General features: G+C 38.3%; 1 long non-coding RNA gene across 1 annotated transcript; it reads right to left on the bottom strand.

Annotated features, from left to right (window-relative positions):
• Window positions 1-4,818: 4,818 nt before the first annotated feature.
• On the bottom strand, window positions 4,819-8,629 carry LOC133728088 (uncharacterized). The gene is made up of 2 exons (XR_009855609.1): window positions 7,961-8,629; window positions 4,819-7,190 (listed from the first exon to the last, which is right to left on the bottom strand). It is a non-coding gene; the product is annotated as an uncharacterized LOC133728088 (long non-coding RNA).
• Between the last annotated feature and the right edge of the window lie 9,032 nt (window positions 8,630-17,661).

Here is a 17,661-nt window from a genome sequence, read left to right as displayed (position 1 = left end):
ATAAACCATGTTGATGTCCATTGTATTACCTTCTCCTTTTCCAAAGGCCTCGTCCTTGGAAAATGGGGATAAGTTTTCTATGTCAAAAGCTGTGTCATCTCCTATGTCGTAGTCGATTCCAGTTTCATTTTCATAGTCACCTTGTTCCTCCTCTTCCCCATAATCGACTTCCTCATCACCTTCGTCTCCAAAATCGTCTTGCTTGCCATTGTTTGTGGCAGCACCATCTACCATTTCCTCATCTTTCAACTTCTGATTGAGACTGGCTTGCTCTTTCCTTAATTCTTCAATGGCCCCAGTTGTTAGCTTGGTGGATGCCTTTTCTATCTCAGCTTGCCATTCAATTGCACGAGCCCGCAGGTATTTGTACAAATTGTCCAACAATTTGCTCTCGGCGGACGTGAATCCATATATCTCAACAGCTGGATGTTGTTTATGGTAAGTGCGAAGGTAAGCAAGGTCAGAAGCGGAAATGGGCAAGTTATCAGTGTTGGCTTCCATCTTACAGTTCTCCATCATAGCCTGATAACTGATCTTTAAGCCGATGCTAGAATCCTCAGTGATGAGGTATGATTCTGAAGACAGATCCTTTTCCAACATTGTCATCATCGCATTTTCCTCCTCAGTTAGGCCATAAGTGGCCAATGCTGAATACATCCTATGATATTTCTTCATCATTCCCAAATCTTGATTTGAGAATGGCGGATCTTGTCCTCTTAGTACTCTTATTATGGGGATTTTCCCATTTGGCGTTTTATCCTTAGCCGCCTTCTGAATTTCCTTCTGCTGTTCAATATCCTTAGCTCTGGCATCGGCCTTCGCTTGCTCTTCAGTTGCGAAGTCTTTCTTCTCTAAATAATCATCAAGTTCCCTTGCGAGCTGGACCTCTTCTGGAGTTATGCCATAGGTTTCCTCAGCCGAGTGACTTCTACGAAAACATCTAAGGAAATGAAAGTCGGCTTCTGAAACTGGAATTTGAGCGACTATATCCTTCTTTTGGATTCCTTTGCGATGTGCTTGATACAAGGCTTTCAAACCAGGAGTAATGAATCGGCTATGGAAACCCTGCCGAATCAGAGCATGATCTGTATCAGAGTTTGCTATTATTGTATTAAGAATATAATCTTGGCTCCTCGGAAGCCCATAGACTGCAAGGGCTGAATGTTTCTGATGGAACTTTCTCATTGTTTCTAATTCAGCCAACTTAAATGGAGGGTTGAGATGTTTGAAGATCTTAACCCCTCCGTCAGTGAACCGCAAATGAGGTAGCTTTGGGAAGCTAAGGACATTTTCAAACTGGTCACCGATGGTCTCAAGTTTCATAGGTTCTCCTGAATCCTTATGAAAGTTTTCTCTTATTATGGGAGCTTCTTTGTTATCGGCTTCAGTTGAGCGTTTGATTTCCTGCCCCTCAGACCCTTGTTGCCTTGCGGCCGCCACTTCCCTCTGCATGCGTCTCTTTTGAGTTTTTGTCAAAGAGGAAAATGGTTGATCTCTGGCCGCTCGGCCATACCACCTATTGTCATGAGTAACTGGTGGCCGATATGTCCTATAAGGTCTACGGCCTCTATTTCTAGCAAAGTAATCTTGGTCATAAAATCGATCATCTTGGTCAAAACCTGATCGTCGTCGGCCATTGAAACCGTCAGCAAAATTTCCCTCTAGATCATCATCCTCAAAAGTCAACCTCCTCCTCACCGAAAGTCGTCCGCTTTCGGCGTTTTCAGATTCCTTTATCCTCTTAAAAACACTTTGGGAAGTTTGCTGTCCCTGATAAAATCCCTTGGGACTGTGAGGGCCAAAAAGCTTAAGTACTTCATCCTCGGCCGAATTGGCCGTGGGAGTCTCCAAGTCATTGCCAGCATGTTTCTTTCCGGTATCTCTTTTCTTACTTTCTTCACAATTAGTTGGAGCTTTTAACTCTGGCTTTACCTGTTGATTAGTAGCTAACTCTTGGTTCTTGATTTGCAGAAGATTACTGAGGGTTACCTCACAGTTGCAACGGCTGCACAGAATCACAGCACTGGCCGGCGGTGCTTTTGAAGTAGAGGACGATGAGGCCTTCAAAGCCGGTGGCATTGTCATATCATATGCATCCTCATCCTGACTGTCATAAACTGGCTCCCTCCTCTGGTCACGAAACATATACCTCCTACAGGCCCTAGGATCAGACAAGTTCATATTTGGCCAATTCCTCCTGTGACCTCTTGGGAAGTTGACGTACACCATGTTGACTGGAAAAGGGTTGGTATCGACAAGCTGAGCCGGTTTGCTCGTCTCGGGGAATTTCAGCTTTCCTTTCTCGATGAGATCCTGCAAAGCATCACGGTAAACCACACAATTGTTAGTAGAATGCTTCCATGAATTGTGAAATTTACAATAAGACTTATTTCTAATTTCATCGGCCTTAGGTATGACATGGCCGTTTGGCAATTTAATTACTTTCTCAGCAAGAAGTTGATCAAAAATTATGTCAGCCTTTGTGATATCAAAAGTGTAAGTGCGGGTAGGTATCAATCTTAAAGGTGTGCCATCTTTGGTATGATAGGTTATCGGCTGAGGTTTATCCTTGATTGGGTTTGTTGGCTTTGCAAGGGCTTTACAAACCACTGGCTTGTTTATAAATAATTCGGCAGCATTGATGTCGGCCGAATCTTCTTCCTCGACCTTCAAACCTTCGAAATTGGCCTCCATAGCATGAACAGTAGGATTCTTATAATAAGTTCCCTTTGAGGCTGATCTAGCTTGAGTTTCTTCTCTGATGATTGCCTCGTATCTAGCCACGCTAGTGGTTAATTCAAAGATGTCCCTAATATCAACTCCTTCATATTTCTTGCGCAACTCGTAATTTAGACCTTGTTGAGCTATCCGGACAAACTCTAGCTCTCCCAAATTAACTCTGCACTTGTTTCTTGCGGCCTTAAATCTGTCTAAGAAATCTTGGGCTGATTCATGTGCTTCCTGATACATCTTTGCCAAATCGGCAATTGTGACTTCTGGTTCAGCTCGATAGAATTGCTCATGGAAAGCTCTTTCCATGTCGGCCCAGTTTTGAATAGAATTAGGTGCCAAGTTAACAAACCACGCATGTGCAGGGCCGGTCAATGAGTTTTCAAACCACTTCAGCTTCAAGTCATCATCTCTAGAGTGTTCGGCACACCGTGCTGTGAACCGAGAAATATGTGCTATGGTTGATTGGTAATCATCTCCACTGAAGAGAGGAAAGTCAGGAAATTTGAATCCCCTCGGATAATCTCTGTTTTCAACCCTTTCCGGATATGGTTTGGTGTATCTCGGTCTGGCCGTTCTTCTAGGAGCCGGCCCTACAGTTTCTTCACAGATTCTCCTAATTTCTTCGACTGTCAACCCGTTCCTAGGTGGATTTTGTCCTCCCAAACCGTTGTTGTTATTTATTGGCTGTTGCACATAGTTATTGGCCATTCCAAATTGGGGTTGAGCTTGGAATGGCTGTCCACCAATAGGGAATTGAGCCTGTGGCTGTGGAACATAAGCATGAGCTTGCTGCCATGGAGGTTGAAGTGCTTGGTTGAGTTGGCCTTGTTGATTTTGTATCAACAAGGTTTGCAAAGTGTTCTGACCATTCACCATAGCCGCCATTGTTTGGTTCAACTGCTCAAGAGACGTTTGCAATCCTCCAATTGATCGGTTAGTATTTTCTCCCAAAACATTGGCTAACTGATCTACCAACGTTCTATTGTTGATTTCTCCTCGAGCAGCGAGTTCATTCGTCTGCAATTTAAAAACTTCATTCAATACTTTATACATATACTCGGTTGACACTCCAGTCGGTTCTAAATAGTCAGCTTCGACAGTATCTCTGACTCTTCCATCTCGAGCTGCATATATGATAGCGTCGGGAGCGGTCGCGCTATTTGAGGCACCCTGAAAATCATTTAGTGGTGAGCCTCTAGATGAACTTTCAGTAGATTGTCTGGCCAAAGCTGCTTCAGCGGCCGCTCGTCTCATGTCTTCTTGCCTTGCAGCGGCGTCGGCTGCCGCCGATTGTGTAGCCTCCTGCCTTGCGGCTAATTCGGCTGCTGCAGTCTTTGCTGCTTCTTGAGCTCTACGTTCATCGGCTGATTGCTCTGCCGATGAAGAATCTGAAGTCCCACTCCCACTTGACTCAAGTGACATTCTGATTGGAGTAAGATCGAGCTTCGGCCGTGATGGACAAAAAGTTGAATTATGTCCAGACTCTCCACACCGAAGACACTTCTTTCCCCTGTTTACACTGTACGGGTTGTCTTGTTTTTGTTGACTAACCTCCTTCCCTTGCATTCAACCTTACTAAGAAAATAGTAATCTTTGTCCCACTGGGCGTGCCAAAAGATGTTGCCTCTGAAAATCACCTCGGCCAAGATAGCCGAGAGATCAAGGAACAAATGTCCTTCTCGTTGAATAGATTGCGGGGCGTGCCAGCACACGGCCAGAAGGCCAAGTGTGCAATTGTTGATGTAGTAGATGAAGTGCGCGTGCTCTGACTTATCAAGCAATTGTTGGCCGAGGAAGGAACTGATTCTCGGCCGATGGTTCGCTGCCTTTGGATCAAGGACTTGATGGCTGAAGGTCGGGTGAATTGGGTGTAGTTGTGAGAGTGTGAGTGAAAACGAATTGTCTGATCACAGGGCTTAAGTCAATTGGATCCAAGTAATAACATGAAACTGTAAAGGTGAACTCGTAACGAATGAAATCTTCAAGATTAATAGCTACTATGTGACTACGAACAGTAAATAACATGATCAAACAAATAAAGCATAAAGGCAATAAGGAGCAAATAAAAGATAATAACAACGAAACTGAAATATGGAATGGCTGAAAATTATTAACTATTGTTTGAAAGAAAACAAAGAGAACAATTCAAAATCGATACTAGGCTACAAGGAAATTAAAGCAATTGAAATTGTAACTAGCAGAGCAAATAAACTAGGGAAACAGACGGAACTTCTACCTAAGCAAAAGGTAACACGAAAATAAGAAAAGCTTGATGGCTTGAGTTTCTGGAGTTGTGTGTATTGTCTTCTGTCGATGCTTCTTTATATATTGGCTGCTTTGTGACTTGAACTGATCTCTTGGCTCTTTGAAGTTGAGTGGAATTCGGCCTCCTCTTGGCTCAGTGACTCTATCTTGCTTTGGCTTCAATACTTATCGTCGGCTGACTTGACGCTAGACTCCATCCTGATCGGCTTTGATGATCGTCATCAACGGCTGTAACTAATCTTGAAGTAGACTATCTTGGATTGAACTCTCCTTATCGGCTAATGAACTTCAATTCGATTGAAATACTAGATTCCACCTCATCTTTATCGTTTATTAGCTTCTCTGACAATCGGCCATTATCTTTCTACGTTGAGTTCGGGTTGGAAACCAATTAGAGCATTGGCCAATGGGCTTTTAGACAATAAACCAATGACCACGTGCCGGCCGATAACCAAAGGCCTAGCTTCGTCTGACTCATCTTGGACCAACTGAAGTATCCACTTACTCATCGGCCACCATTTCTTGCTATCAGCCCAAATTACTTGTTGAGCGGCTCATTGTAATTAGAAGCCATTCAAAAACTATGCACATTAGCTACGTCGGAGTGGACATGCAAATGTGGGTACAAACAGAAGTAGGATCATTGGTGATTTGTACGATGCTAATTTTGAGTGTATGTTTAAGTACTTGGGATTTATAGAGAAAAACGACATGGTTTAAAATTCAAGTGTTACATGATACAAGACTCTTAGTATGTGTTCTTACTGTGAATAATATGAAATTAAAAGAAAAATATTTAACCGTCCAAGCTTCGAGAAATGAAAAACTACAATTGCTGCTGAAATAGCTTTCAAAACCGACAAGCAATTACGAAAACTTGTTGCAATCCCAGGGCTCCAATATCACCTCAGCTAAACTTGTTGCAACTCGTCGACGATATGATGCATTTAGGGTTGAGGATATGACCCTAATAATTATTCTAGCTAGTAGTTAGTGTTCCACAGCAAATCAGCAATAACTTTCATCATTCTTCGATCATCACAGAGAAGATTTCAGTTTTGATTGCCTAGGTCCACAGTAGCCGACCACTAATAGGTCATTCCCTTTTCCAAAATGGATTTCATGACATATCGAAGATCATCAATTATGCATGTCATGATCGGACTGCATACTTGATCATTCGGTCCTCATCGTAATGTGAAAAAGCTAGCAGAGCTCCTCCAAATACATGACACCATATCCTCGTCAGTATATTTTCAACAATATTTGATATCACCAGACCATTCCTCTCTTTGGTTGGTGATTAAGTTTTGCTACGAGGTCTACGCAGTAAAAGAATTACTACTTTGTTATATAAAAAAATAATAATACAAATAATAGGTTTGTCTAATCTAATTGTATACTAGTCTCGCCTACATTTGCTATGCATATGTAAAGCAGATTTTTAGTTTAATTTTTTTCTTTTAAAATTTATAAATTATAAATATAATATTTATGTCTTACTAGCTAGTTATTTGAAAGAGAGGAATACGGGAAGTTACATATGAGAATAGTGGAAAATTATCTAGAGATGATGGTAGTGGGAGATTATCTGCGTACATGTAGGGTTAATGGAAAAATATGTGCAGATAGGTAGTTATCAAATTTTTTTTCTTTTAATTGTTTTATTAGTATTTTGTTACTTATTGTAATAACCTTCAAATATTAAAAATTAGGGGAAATGATCATTTACCTAATTTTAGCTTAAAAATTGTCCACTTACCCAAACACTCTAAGAAATTGCCCACTTGCCCAAACACTCTAAGAGATTATTTCCCTAATACCCAATTAAGTATTTTTTTATTCATTTTTATTTATTTTTGGGACAATTTTGCCCTCTCCTTCTTTGTCACTTAGAGAAAGAAGTCATTGGAGACCTTGCTTGACTCCGGCGTCGGGTGAACCGACTCTGGCGACCGGTGACAGGAATCCGGCAACCGATGACCGGAATCCGGAATTCGGCTACCGGACTGGTGACCGGATTCATGCGCCTGAATTTATTGCCCCTAATAATACCCAGTAACCATATTATTGCCCCCCAATACTCATATTATTGCTGACACGCTCAAAGCAAGCGCATAATTTAACCCTGAAAAGATCGTTAGTAGTATAAGCAAATAGGGATCGTTCTATTCCGGGGATTGAGGGTACACCTGTCATTGTCAAGAAACAAATAAAGAATTAAAATAATAAAGTAAAAAGTATTATGTACAAAAATAAAATAAAGAATAAAAATATATACAAGTTAATATAAAAAAGGGGGGTTTTGAGATTATAGAATTGGAATTTAAAATTAAATGAAATAAAGAAAGTGTAAAAACACATATACAAGGGTGGAACACAAGAAACAAAGATCAAAACTACAATCATATGAATGAAATCCAATTACAATTCCTATAGTTGATTATCTATGTCATGAGAAATAAGTTGACCATGTGAAACATCAAAGCAAATGATTTCCCATATTTTACTTTCCTTGAATATTTAATCTAAGTGAAAGCACCTAAATTAAACCTATTGAACATGCAATCATAGTCTAGAAAACTAGCTAATCAAGAACACATTCAATGCATGAAGAACAAAGAAAGGATGTCAACCAAAGTGCACAACCTAGTATGAAAAAGTCCATCTATTTGCAATCCTCCTTAATTGATTTCGACTTTTGTCCAAAGCCTTTACTACTTAAATCTAGCACCAATTACATGCATATATCCTAAGTTGGCCATCAAAGAACACGTACATATAAAAGTTTTCCATAATCCAAAATCAATTAAGCAATCTCACATAAGCAACATAAAAATCAACATAAAGAAATCACAATTTTTATTCAAACATAGAAATTGGGCTTAAACTTTGCCCTTAATGTTATTGTTAACTAGAAACAAATTCCTACGAAATTAAATAAGGAAAAAGAATGAATTACACCGTGAGTTGGAGATGGAGATGGAGTGCTTGAAACGTTGAAATCTTGAATCTTGGAAGCAAGCCTTCAAGGTGGACGATGGAGGATATGATATTCCCGGCTCCTTCTTCTTCTTCTTCTTCTTACTTGAAAACGCAGAATTTTGCAACTAGAGAATGGAGAGAAAAATGGAATGGAAATGGAGAGACAAAGAAGATGAAATGGATGAAGGAATGTGTGGGAAAATGGAAAGGAAATGGAGAGACAAAGAAGATGAAATGGATGAAGGAATGTATGGGAAAATGGAAAGGAAATGGAGAGACAAAGAAGATGAAATGGATGAAGGAATGTACTTAGAGTGAGAGGAGAAGGTGTTTATATAGGGAAGAAAAAGAAGAGTGAAATGATAAATGGAAGAAAAATAATGAAAGTGGTTTGTAAAATATGGAAAAGATGGAGTAATGATGAAATGAAAGCAAGGCATGAAGGTGCAGAAGTATGGAAGTGATGATGATCTATTGGAGCAGAAAAATATATCCAAGGAAAAAGAGAAAAGCATCTAGCTTTCTTCATGTGGGTAGGAAACTTGAACATGTGGTGTTGAGCTGTTTTAGGTCAGTTTCTGCCCTTTTATTCCTTCAATTATTTCTCCAACAGGAATTCAGTTTTGGCTCGTGACTTCTTCATATGAAATGATGTACCATGAGTGTAGATCATTTTGGTAAAATTTCAGAATTTATTTCCATGCCTTTGGGCTGGAAATGCTGCTGGACCTCTTACAGGTCCAGTTTTCCAGTTTTGCTTCTGCAGGAAATTGGGCTGACTGTTTGAAGGCCTTCCACTCAATTATAGCTCTGGCACTCTTCATAAGAAATGATCCTTAGGATGTGTAGAATGGATCTGGAAAGTTTCAGCTCATTTGAAGTTCATTTGGTCCGGCGGCCGCTCCTTCTTCCTTGCTTGGCTTGGTTTCTCCTAGCCAGAGTAGGAAAATGTGTAAAATTGACATTTTAGTACATTTCCATTTTTCTCCACCATTTATAGGTAAGTGTGGACCTAATGCTCATTTCACCATCATTTACTCTAATGTACCTAAGAAAATAGAAATTGAGTTAAAAATCGATTCGTTAAGGAATTAACTAAGCAAAATGTGAGGAATTAACTATTAAAATACCACTTTAAAATGCTCCTATCAATTGCCCCCCAATAATCATATTATGGCCTTCAATAATCATATTATTGCCCTCCAGTGAATTGCATAAACTCTCAAAACCAAAATGAATACACTACAGGCACAATTGATCAATTTATATGCATATTATTGCCCCACAATACTCATATTATTGCCTCCCAATAATCATATTATTGCCCCATAATAATCATATCATATCAGTTAATAATTAGTACATTAAGTCATGAATCACAAAAACTACCATACAGATTCTATTCTAGTACATAACTGGCATTAAGACATCATTTTCTGCTTTTTTTCTCGGTAGCCTGTGGCACTGTGGGCTATGGTGTGACCAAAAACAAAAAAAAAACAGGCTGTGGTCTTCATTCCTCCTCCTCTTCCCACCCACTAACCCTACTATCACCGGACACACTCATTGCTGCCGCAGTCCCTGACCCATCAGCCCATTCGTTCCCATGGTTTCCAGCATAACCACTATACCTCCTTGTAATTGAAACCCAGAATCCACATTCTGATCAACAATAAATTGGTCAACCTTCACTTGGATCAAATTTTGATTGGGGATCATCTGATCCAAACCCACATCGGTCTCCTCTTTAGAACCAAACGACTGTTTCCACAATGGCTCTCCTACCGGAAACTAAACCGGAACTCACACCCGAGTTCCTAGGCGCCGGAATAGCTGATAAGAACGACGTCACCGACAAAGGCAGCGCCGGTGAGACCTCTGAAGCTTTTCATCACCGCCTCTCTTCTTCTTCATCATCGTCGTCGTCTTCGTCAAGATGGGAAGAGTTGGCGAAATAAGGGTTGATGGGACCGGACCGACCGACCACACGGTGGAGAAGGGAGCAGCGATTTCCTGCATCACAGAGATCTCCATGACGCCGAGATCTCCATCCCCAACCGGCCGCCTCATCGATCAACGTCCATTCGTCGTCCGGCGCAGATGGTGGTGAACTCGCATCTTCGAGGCCGATGGTGGTTGGTGGACTCGGCATCTTCGTGGCTTATAGTGGTCGCTGAGTCGGCTTGGCAGGGGAAGGAAGAGAGAGAGAGAGAGAGAGTCTGGGAGGAGAAGGGGAGTCGAGAGAGAGAGAGAGAGAGTATATGAGGACAATACTGTCAAACACTGTTAGATTGGGTAAATGTGGTTAAAAAACTCTTAGTGGAGTAAGTGGGCAATTTTTAGTCTAAAATTGGGTAAGTGGTCACGGCCCCTAAAAATTATTTGAAACTAATATATGGGGTGAGAGTCTTTATGTCTTTTCACGCCCACTTTGACTAATAAAATGAGTTCTCTTAATAATAGTATAGATTAATGTATCAATATATCAAGTAGATTATATTTCAATTTAAAAGTAAATAAGTTTGGGACCACCCTACTTATGTATTGAACTAGTCTACTCTTTTTATCAAACTAAATCTACTTGATTTATAAATACATTGTTATACCATAAAACTTCCTATGAAGAATTTGCTCACAATTATATATAGATTAAAAAAGGACAGGAAACACCAAAAATTTAAATTAGAGGCTTTGTTGTAAAAATTTTCATATGGATTTGGCGTAGCTTTCATGCCAATCTCATTTCCCGGGCTGCATCACGAAGTTTTGGCAATGCACTCTTTGCCTATGAAAATGTAGTTTGGAAATGGATGAATGCGACTTAGAAAACACCATAATCCCACTCCACAGATCTAATAAAGGAATAGATCAACTCTACGTAAAAAGAACTTAAAATATTGAGGACTTAAACGAATCTATTAGTTTAATTTTTACATATGTTAATCAACTATGCAATAAGATGTTGGAGGAAACAAAAAAATTATTTATTTATTTATTTATTTTAATCGAAGGAGGTCAGTTAAATTTATATTTCAGCAAGCAGTATCAGAAACGACACACCCTATAGGGGCCGATAGAAAGAGTCGTCTTTTAGAATATACAAAAAAATTATTTCTTATCAATGATATAGAAAGAAAAAAGTGAAAATTAAAGTTTATGGTATGCCAATCAAGTCATAGGAAATCCGAAGAATATACACGAAACAAATACCGGACGAATAGACAAGAAACCAATATGTTGCAACCATCATTTCTCCGAATCAAGACTTTGGCAAACAATACTAATGCACCACTAATATGCAAAACACATGTTGTCATAATTAGTAGGCAATCCATCAATAAAAAATTGTTCTAATACAAAACCGTGGAGTCATTTGAAGTCATTAAATTGCCATGTACAATTTACATGATGGGAGAATGCATACCTTTTGCTAGCTGTAGTACTGTTAGGAGTCTTCAAATCTAACTTTTGCATTGATCATTCTTTAGCACTCAATTGGAGAATATTACAACCCAAACCGAGAGATTTTGATTGCGTAGCGCAGCACTGATAGCTGGGAATTATACAACTCCCAATTTGGAACCGTTCGTATTCATTGTTGTAAATTGCAGTTTTGAATGCCTTAACGATCACCAATTTAGCTGAAATTTTGCAGAGATGATCTATACATTAGGACCTAAAAACATATATATATATATAAATATATATATGGGAAAAACTCACAAACAGTACCTGAACTTCAAGCCACTAATAACTTTCGTACCTCAAGTTAAAAAAATATCAGATTGGTACCTGAACTTCTGACCCCGACCCAATATCAGTATCTGGGAACAGTAAAATCGTTAACGGAGTTAATTTTTTAAGAGTAAATTTGTCATTTCACTGTTTATCATCTCCAAAACTCTCCCCTCTCTCTCTGCAAACCCAGATTTTTCATTATCTTCTTCATACTTCACACACACAAACCCAAATCGACCAAATGAGAGGTGAGAGGTGAGAGGAGTTGGTGGTGGATGGGACGGTGGCTATTGAAGAAGTGAAAGGTTGGTTGATAGTGGTGATGAGGTATGAAGAAGAAGAAGAAGAAATCTGGTATTGCAAAGAGAGGGAAGAGTTTTGGAGATGATGAACAGTGAAATGACAGATTTACCCTTCAAAAATTAACCCCGTTAACGATTTTACTGTTCCCAGGTACTGATATTGGGTCGGGGTCAGAAGTTCAGGTACCAATCTGATATTTTTTGAACTTGAGGTACGAAAGTTATTAGTGGCCGATAGGTCAGGTACTGTTTGTGAGATTTTCCTTATATATATATATACACACAAAATAAAAACATCCTCATTTTTTAAGTTTAAAGAGGTCCTCTCTTGATCCTCCCCATATATATATATATATATATATAGGATTAAATACTTTTTACTCCTCAAACTTTTCCCTGAAAAACAGTTTAGGGGGGTGTATTCATTTAAGAGTCTACAAGATTTTTTTGTATTTTGAAAGTCTATGGGTATTCAATTGAGATTTTAAACAATCCTTTAAAATCTTTATGTATTCAATTAAGATTTAAAATTATCCATTCAAATTTGCAGATATTCAAAAGTATACGGATTTTTAAGGATTTCATTAAATGCTGGATTTTGGAGGATTTTATAGTGCTTTTTATACATATCAAAACATAAAAACAATCCAACCACTTCCTAAGAGATTTTGATGGAATCTTTCTCACTCAAAAAATGAAGAAGCTTTTAAGCTTTTCACCAAAAAAAAGAAGAAGAAGCAGCTCTTAATAGGTGACACTCATCCATTTTGTCTTAGACCTATCTTCCCACTATCCTCCTCTGCCTCTGCCTCTGCTCTCATCTAATTTTTTTTTAAAATTTTTATCACTATAGCTCTGGAAGCCTTAATCCTTCTAGCTAATTAAGCTCACTTTCAATGGTATTGTTAAGATGATACATACACTTTTTTTTTATAATCAAACCGGAAGCCGGGTGCAGATATATATATATATTCATTTAAAGCCAGAATAGGTCATGTGCATGTTTCTTTTGTAAATTAGATATGAAATAAATTATGTCATTAGTTTACTATACTTTATTTTTTGTGTAACATTTTGGTTGATTAGTTTTCTCTTATTATTCATATATCATTATACACAACATAAAGAATGGTAGATTGTCATATACACACACACACACACACACACACACTTTTTTGTCACTGGAATAGCATTATAGTTGGATCCATACATCTATTACTTTTAAAGAAGAAGAAAAAAAAAATTAACCTATCAAAAACATCACAAGGACTTGTAAAATCTAAACAAATACCAGTAAATCAATCCATTAGAATCAATCAAAGTCCATATAGAATTTAAACAATCCATGGATTAAGTAAATCCATGGATTATAAAAACTCAAACAAAATCTTTTAAAATCTGAATTGAATACACCCCCCTTAGTCCCTCGCCTTTCAAATTAAACTGGATAGTCCTTATTCTCTCTAATTCTCACACAACAGGTCCAAAACAGGTATAAAATTACTATAATACCCCTCACTTCCTCTTTTTTATTATTTCTCTCTTTTCTTTTTCTCCTTTTTATCTTTTTATTTTTAATCATTTTTTAATTTAATTTTTTTTTGCTTCTCTCTTGGCTCTCTGCTCTCTCTCTCTCTCTCCCCAATTCCAGCTCCGATCCCATTTCCAACCAGGACCGAGCTCCACTCCAGGATTCAAGATCGGAAAATCCTCATATACGGTATCGTTTTTCACTTTTGCTAATTTTCTCAATTGTCCCCGATCCTCTATACTCTAGCTTCGAATAATAGAACCCTAGATTTCCAGATTTCAAGTTTAATCGAATCAATCCCTTAGTCGAACACTCATACCCAGCCTTCAATCCCATACAAATGATTCAATCCCCTTCCAGATTTCAAATTCAATCCCTTAGTCGAACATTCGAACCCAGCCTTCAAGTCTCTTCGTCCTCCTCCGCCGCCGCTGCAAGGCTCTTCCAAGCAATCCAAATCTCCGAGTAAGATAGCCGCCGCAAGTTCAAGTCTCCGAGCACAGCAGAGGACCAGACCACGGTCTCTCTCTCTCTCCCTCAACCTCTCTTCTTCTTCTCTTCCTCTGCCATCATCGAAGACAACCACTTCCGGCCACCATCTCACAGCACCACATCACCAGTCGAATCCAGACCGAAACCCGAGCCAATCACGACCATATGTCGATCCCGGTCCCCACACGCACACCGCAAGCTCCAGTGCCACTGCTCCTCACCCTTCATCTTCTCCGATGTGAAAGGAGTACATGCAGAGCCGCCGAGCACCAAGCTCCGGATCCGACGGCAGTCCACGGCTTCAAAGAGTTCTCGGATCTGTCCGAGGAGGCGTTCGGCCAGGTGAGGTGGGTTCAGACGGAGAGGTCCTGCGACGGGATCGTGACCGTCCATTTTGACGATCTCAGGCATGCGGAGAAGGCCTTGGCGGAGAAGAGGTGGCCAAGGTGTGTTACTGTGTTTTGGTATGGGGTTACTCTTGGATTTGGGAGTGTGAATTTGGAGAGGTGGAGGAATTTTGTGGGGAGGATTGGCTCCAGATTAATTAAATTGGAATATGGAGTAGAGTAAGGGGGAAAAAAAAAGAGCAGAGAAGAACGAAGAAAGAAGGAGAAAAGAGGCGCTTGGTTTGGTGGTAGAATAGTCTTGGAGAGAGAGAGAGAGAGAACCAGAAAAAAAAAAATAAAAAAATAAAAATAAAAAAAGAGAGAAAAATTAGAAAAAGAGAGAGAAAAAAATAAAAAAAGGATCTTGGGGGTAGAATAGTCATTTTATACCTGTTTTGGACCTGTTGTGTGAGAATTAGAAAGAATAAGGACTATCCAGTTTAATTTGAAAGGCGAGGGACTAAACTGTTTTTCAGGGAAAAGTTTGAGGAGTAACAAGTATTTAATCTATATATATATATATATATATATATATATATATATATATATATAGAGAGAGAGAGAGAGAGAGAGAGAGAGAGAGAGAGAGAGAATCAAGAGATGACCTCTTTAAACTTAAAAAATGAGGATGTTTTTGTTTTTAGGATATATTTTAATAATCACAACCACTCATTATTTAGCTACCTACACACATACGAATCCTACAAAAAAAGTAGCTAAATTGGAAAACGTTTAACAGTTTGATTAGCACAATGTTCGTTTTAATTTTATCTGACGGACTACATTTGTTTACACAATTTTGAATGACCAAATGATTATGAATTTGGTTGATTTTTTGCAAACATCATTCTTGCATATAATTTAAAGGATCAACGGTTGAGATCATTGACTTAGGTCACATACTTTTTTTTTTGTGTGTGCGCGCGCGTGTGTGTGAAAGTTGATTCGAGTTTTAAACTATAAGCTGTCAATTAATTATATTTGGATAACCTTATGTATTATTTGAAATCAAAATCAAGTTACAGTTAATGAGAAGTTAGAAGTTTGAGTCAGCAGTCAATAAAAAACATCAGTTTCTTGATAGACGAAACTGATTTGCAGTGTTGCTATATATATGTTGAACTAGTCCCTTCTGAAACACGAGTTGTTCTCATCAATTAGTCCCATTAATTAAGAGAATATTGAGGTGGATTTGGTAGAAGAATATCATGGAGAATGTAGGTGCATCAAGTAAGTTTATCATGTTCATATTGTGATGTTCATGAATCTGGAGATATTAGGATAGATATAGTATACAATCATAACAATATGTTTATAGTTTGACTCATCTTTATTTCTAAGAATTGGAATCAGAACAATTGTACATAGATCATTTGCATGTTAGAAAAATTTACATTAAAATCATGAATTCTAGGAATTAACTGTCTTTTAGTCCACATTTAAATATATGTTAGCTTCTATGTTCATGACTGCAATTCCATGATCTGAAAATCCATATCCAGATTCATGTCATAAGAATATACACATACTTATTCATCTGTTATTATAATTTCAAATGAAAAATGATGTATGAAAGTGCTGATGTTGTTACTAGTATAAAGCTTGATATATCATGTGCTGCCAAAGTGGCCATAATATAAATTAGATGAAATTATTTACATCAATCAAATTGATCTTTTAGTACATATATGCTGTCAAAAGGGCAAAAAGATGTCAATGTTCCATCACTAAAGTTTACAGATTTTGAAACTTCAAATAATTTTGGTTCTAGTTTCCAGCGAAATTCAGTTTCAAACATTTGGTTTTAAAATATGGTATATATAATAGGTGAGTGGACATTCATATATCAAAAAAGATTTGTACACCACAAAGGATGTTAGAGTCTTGAAATTGATAAGTCACACATTGTTCCATATATATACTACATATTATTATGGGATATTCAGGTTACTCTGGTATAAAGTTACACTAGATTAACTTGGTTGATCATTTCACATACAACTATGCACTTTTTAATGAGCATTACTCATATTGAACTTTTGAATGACTCAAATTTTAAGAAATGGAAAGGCGATATAGAACTGAATCTGGGGATACTAGATTATGACCATGTATTGAAGGAAGACCCATCAGCAGCATTGACTGAGAATTCCAGCAGAGAGAAATATGAAAAATAGTTCAACCATAACAAGATGGCACTTATTATGATCGAGAAGAGCATGCATGAAAATATGAAAGGCAGTATACCTGATTCAGAACTAGCCATAGTCACTACACCAAAAACCTTATCAGACAACGGCAAAAAACCGTTGTGGGATTTGGAGGGCAACCGTTGTAGAGCGAGCCGTTGTCTGATGAAAAATCAGACAACGGTGGAACACAGTTGTCTGAGAAACACACAGACAACGGGTATGTGTTATAACTGTTGTGTGATGGCTCGGCAGATGACTCGACAGATGCCATGCACAGCTGCGCAGCAGTTGAGGCGCTGCCTTCAGACAACAGAACTTGTTTAAATCTGTTGTTTGTTAAGCTTGTCAGACAACAGAACTTGTTTAAATCCGTTGTTTGTTAAGTTTGTCAGACAACGGAGGTCTAGTGCTTTCTGTTGTGTGAGAGTAAATTAGAAGACTTAATTTTTGATAAAAACCATTGTCTGGTATATGAGAAATTTGTTGTATGATCATTTAAACAACCATTTTACCTAATGAACAGTAGTGATCAGATGGAAATAAAATTTGATGCAAACCATCAAATGAACTAGCAGTACTTCAACCCATACTTTAAACTTCAAAATACATTGGATCCACCAAGATATATTTGTATTAGTCATTGTTCCACAAAGTCATGAATCAGTGACAATTTATTGTCTTACATTGCATCAGAGACAAAAACATAAGTGTGCTAGAAATGGATCAGTGATTATTGGACTATTTATGATTGCTTGCCCACTTCGGCCACTACTAATGCCTGCTCCTGCTGCTCCTCTTTTCTTTCTTCTACTTCTGCCATCACTGTGATGTAATGTTAGTTAACAAGCCAAGGGAAGGAAACCTTTAAAAAATTGACTGAGAATAAATTAACTTCTCTGCAATTGAATAATCTACAACCACAAAGAAAAAGATCAACTTATTTCAAGAAGCTGCATACAATATTCCCACATCAAAAGCCACGCTACACATGAGTTGCTACATGCAAGAAGCTGCAGAAAAAGACAAAAGAAAAGGAC

The sequence above is a fragment of the Rosa rugosa genome, chromosome 2 (genome assembly GCF_958449725.1).
Source record: "Rosa rugosa chromosome 2, drRosRugo1.1, whole genome shotgun sequence".
Taxonomy (NCBI): domain Eukaryota; kingdom Viridiplantae; phylum Streptophyta; class Magnoliopsida; order Rosales; family Rosaceae; genus Rosa; species Rosa rugosa.
Note: the sequence above shows the minus strand (reverse complement) of the source record. Positions and strands in the feature narration are given on the sequence as shown.